Below are 4,696 nucleotides of genomic sequence, written 5' to 3' on the forward strand. Positions count from 1 at the left end.
CTTTTCATTTAGACATGAAATATCTTTTATAAAAAAGTGTCAAAAAGTGTGTGATATATTACTAAGTTGCGTACCATGATTTAAAAGTCTAATATGTGGAAATAGCCTGCATGCTCCTTCCCAAATATTGTTGTCTAAAGTGACCAGCAGAGGTCCCCCTGTGTTACAAAATTATTGTTCACCATTTAGCAATAACTTTATAGTCTACAATATGATCAAGCCAATCTTCACTTTTTATAGCTATTGTTCATTGTTGGCTATATTGCATAGCCTACACTACAACTTCAATTCTTGGATTTATCACTCCTAAACTATGACATTATATAGTGGGAAAATCAATCTGCCAAAGCGGTATTGATCATTACCTTATTGATTTGCAGTTGACAGGCTTTTTAGGCTATTTATTTTGTCATCAACAGCAAAATTATAAAAATTATAACTACATTTTTTTTGCATATTAGTAACATCTACAGTAGAGTCTTAAAAAAGTCCATGTAATATTTTACTGCAAATTAGAGTACACAAAAGTTACCAAAATGTGAAATTCCCTGACTTTTTATATCTACTATGCATGCTTTTAAATTCTATAACTTTTCAGATTTTATCCATGCCCCATTTGTATCCTCATAATAGCCATAAACACAATTATTTTCATAAACTTCACACTCTTAAAATGGCACAGTAATGACAGATTTAAAATGTAGTCTGTAGCAGTTAGGTTTATAGTTACTTGTGTTATGGCCAGGCTCATGTTGACCATAACATAAAGGTGAGACCACAACCAGTTTGAAAAGGAATAACAAATATTAAACAAATACAAACATGAAACTGGCCAGATGAGGCTGTGTCACAGCATAGTCCTGGTCTAAATTTAGTATGTAGAATATTATCTGGCCTTTATAGACATAAATGTGTTATAATATTGACAAACTTTAAAGAGATATCTATAGGCTATATATATTGAAATACGTGGGTATTCATGTCATAATGGAAAACATGGGAAAACCACCTCTAATATTAGGCTTTTTGAGAGAAGCCTCTATTAGGCTCTTTGAGAGAATGTTTTAATATCATCATTTTAACCCAGTGAGTTGAGTTTAAAGTAGAGTAGAGACCAACATAGCTACAGTAATGTGACAGATATCAAAGCAGTGTCTGCTGGGAATCTTGTCAGTGCATGGGTCACACCACCTCTTTGAAAAAAAATATTTTAGTTAAGGCATGACTACAGAAATGGCCATCCCCCCTTTTTAACAAGGGGATGGCCCAATGGGAGCACCCCCCTGCTTGCCCCAGCAGCAGCGCAGACATTACTGAATGATCATAGAAATATTATAGGAACACTATAGGTAGCAGTGTGTCTCTATGATCCTCTTGCTCTTCTGTGAATACAAGTTGCTACTTGTCACTTTGATAATGAAGGTCAAAAGAAACTATTTGCAGCACACAGTGTAATGCATTGTATGCGTCTACTGGGACAGGAACAAGAATGCTTAAGAACTTGCCTGAGAATCCTCTGGTTTTTAAGATTTCTTCAGTATTAAAGTAATCAAGTGATAGTTGTCAGTACTTACAATGATACACAGCAAAGTCGATAACTTCCTGATCAAACAAATTGCACAGATTGAATATCAAAATCAAATTTAGTCCATGGCCTGTTTTTTTTATTTCCTATTTTTGACTTGAGCATAAAATCGAAAGTTCAAAAAACAAACCATTATTTGTTTTTTGTTGTTGGTTCCATAAATGAATAAATAAATAACATTGTTTTTTTCATTTTCTGATTTGGGATTCCCAGTTGAATATGAAAAGAACAAATGATACACCAATTCACATAATTTCGTTTAAAATTTAAAAACAAAAAAAAAACATGTGACTTCCATTTTTGGATTTAAGCAAAATAACGAATTGGCTGAACATACACGGACCTCTTCGTTCTTCAATCCAAAAAGGAACAATGACAAAATGAATTTCCAAAAACCAAAAAACATACCTTGGTTGCTTGTGATTGTTTTGTCTTTTTTGATTCTGACACCTGAAACAATGTTTTTGGTTTAATTTTCAATTAAATTTATTACTTATTCATTTTAAAATTTATTTATTCATTTATTTATGTATAATTTTCCTTCTGCATTTGCCCCTATTTATTTCCCCCAAATTCTCTATTTCTGTGTTTTGGTACATTTCTTTATGAATTTCTGCCTCATTATGCAAATGAGGGGACTGTCATTCAAAGTGCGTCATGGGGTCAACTTTTTTGCTTGTTGGTTGATCGACATCATAGTGCATGGTTCGGCTATACATGCCTTGCTCCCCACACAGGTGGCCACTACCTGAGTCAGGATCGTCTGTGTAAGATCCAATGTCATCATTCTGTGATGGTGTTTCTTGTCCATTGGGCGGTTGGATGTAGGCTAATCATGCCACGGGAGGGTATTGGACATTGCCAATTGTAGCGCTTCTTTCCATTGTGAGATTGGATTATGTACTACAGGAGAAGAGCACTAAAACTCAGCTGTTCGCAGTTTTTTCTGCTTTAATCTGTCTGTTTTTTCTTAAATAGTCACATTATATTTCCATTCATCACACAAAGTAATTCTATCATTTTGTTGTCGAATGTCACATTACGTCACATACAGCAACCTCAGTAAACATAGCTAGTGCACAGCTACTGTAAATTTGTATTTGTTATGATTACAACTGACAATGGTAGCATTACATGAGTGTGTTTATGTGCTGTAGTGTCACAGTGTATTGTTCAATGCATGTTCACTTTCAGCGTTTACTTGTTTGGGTGTCCTTACAGTACCTACTATCTTTTTGCAGATAATAACTAGTTACAGTACCTAGCTACTTAGCTACTGACATTAGTATAAAGTACCTCCAAGTAGAATGACAGCTGTTAATGGTTGTAGATATATCATTGCTGTGTCTGAATGCAGTGTAGTTTGCTTAATTAACAGTATTATGTTAATGTCTGCCTAAGATCCACAAAGTCACTGATGACAGAGAGTGGATGGTCAGGCTGAGGGCATTTGCCAGCTCTGCGGTTTGGCTTCCTGGAGGAGGCAATGGACCAGCCCCAAGGCAGCGGAATTGGCATGACCTCTGTCAGAAGGTGAAGTATAGCAACAATGACAACAACAACATTTTGTATGTGTTGAAACATAAAATGAACTCTGTTTCTACTTTCAATTCAATAAATAATGCTTTGGTGGGTCACAGTCTGCCTCACTGAAGCCCAGTTTAATGGCTAATAGGATGCTCATCCTCTCCAGGATGTGCCAGGTGTGCAGCTGTACCAGGACGCAGGCACCACGACCATGGGGGACGTTGTCCTGACTAGGTACCGCTGTGCAAGAAGGTTCATATCCCTGGAATCTTTCCACTGCCACCTGAACAGGTTAATTCCAGGTTGGTGTCTCGCTTGGTATGACATTTTTCCATCTTCATTGGCATAAATATTTTGCTGTTATTCTAAGAACCAGTGCAATCACACTGAATCTCCAGTTGTATCTCCTGGAAGGTCATAACAGGTGGAACTAGGATCAGGGGACTGCGGTGGTGACCAGCAAGCTGTCGTCTCTCCTCACCTACTCCGGGGATATGGCCCACTGTGTCAGCACCAAAATCCTGAAGGTGTTTGGTCGGGCATTTGTGCCAAGCTTCAGGCCCACTGCAAAATAGACTGGTATGTCTAGTTAATATCTGGCTATATAATACTTTTGGTTTGTTGGTTTTCAGAATTCTATCTTAAGTTCAAAAAGCCTTTATTTTTTACTATGTTCATTCCCAAAGCAAACCAAACACTGAGTTTATCATAACATGACACAGATACAGAACTGTGATATTAAAATTAAACAGTATCTATATAGAATGTTTTGAGTACAGCTAATAACATGTTTGTATGCGCATGCGTGTGTCTGTCTGTTCTTTTTCATAGGAGAGCTGCTTGTTGTTGACTACCTGCTGAGTCCAACTGGGCAGCCCCTGGAGATGAACCCTGACTCAGAGGAGACAGAGGATATGCTGGGGGATGTGGATGAGAGCGTGGAAGAAAAAAAACAAGGACAGACAGGTGTCTGGCTGGTGACTGGACACAGCCAATACAAGGGCGTTGTATACTGTCCCTCCGTAGGGGCTGTTCCCAAAGAGCAGTGGTTGGAGGACAATAAAAAAACTAATTGATAGTTAACCCCCCTTCCAGAGGCATTGACACCAGGCTAGGGCCCCTCTAGTCCCCTCCCAGAGGCATGGATGCCAGACACCTTTATTTCTGTGTATAGTTCTATATATGTTTATTGTTATTGTCTATAGTTACTTTTGAATGAATGAATGGAGGAGGTCACTTACTATAATGGCTGATTGAGAATAAAAGTTTGGTCACAACAAAAATGTATGCTTCTCTCCTTTGTTTTTTCTGCGTTGTGGACAAAAGATTCTTCTAAATACATAAACTTAAATTTAAATACTCACTATAGAATTATTAATTCATCACTAATATAATGTTAATAATCAGTAATGTGCAAACAAATTATGTGATTTCCAATTATAAAAAATATATTTTTCAGTTTACATTGAACACCACAGTTTCTTGCAATGGTCCGCATTTTTTCCCTTCAAACACTCATATGGCTCGGCAATGGTTGCAGATGGCAGCAGGTCCCTCAATAGCAACGCAAGGCTATGTACATTT

General features: G+C 37.2%; 1 long non-coding RNA gene across 1 annotated transcript; it reads left to right on the forward strand.

Moving 5' to 3' along the window:
- The first annotated feature begins 3,381 nt into the window (after positions 1 to 3,381).
- LOC120787395 lies at positions 3,382 to 4,335 on the forward strand. The gene is made up of 3 exons (XR_005706910.1): positions 3,382 to 3,414; positions 3,527 to 3,691; positions 3,944 to 4,335. It is a non-coding gene; the product is annotated as an uncharacterized LOC120787395 (long non-coding RNA).
- Positions 4,336 to 4,696: the final 361 nt, after the last annotated feature.

This window comes from Xiphias gladius, unplaced genomic scaffold, assembly GCF_016859285.1.
Source record: "Xiphias gladius isolate SHS-SW01 ecotype Sanya breed wild unplaced genomic scaffold, ASM1685928v1 HiC_scaffold_1472, whole genome shotgun sequence".
Taxonomy (NCBI): domain Eukaryota; kingdom Metazoa; phylum Chordata; class Actinopteri; order Istiophoriformes; family Xiphiidae; genus Xiphias; species Xiphias gladius.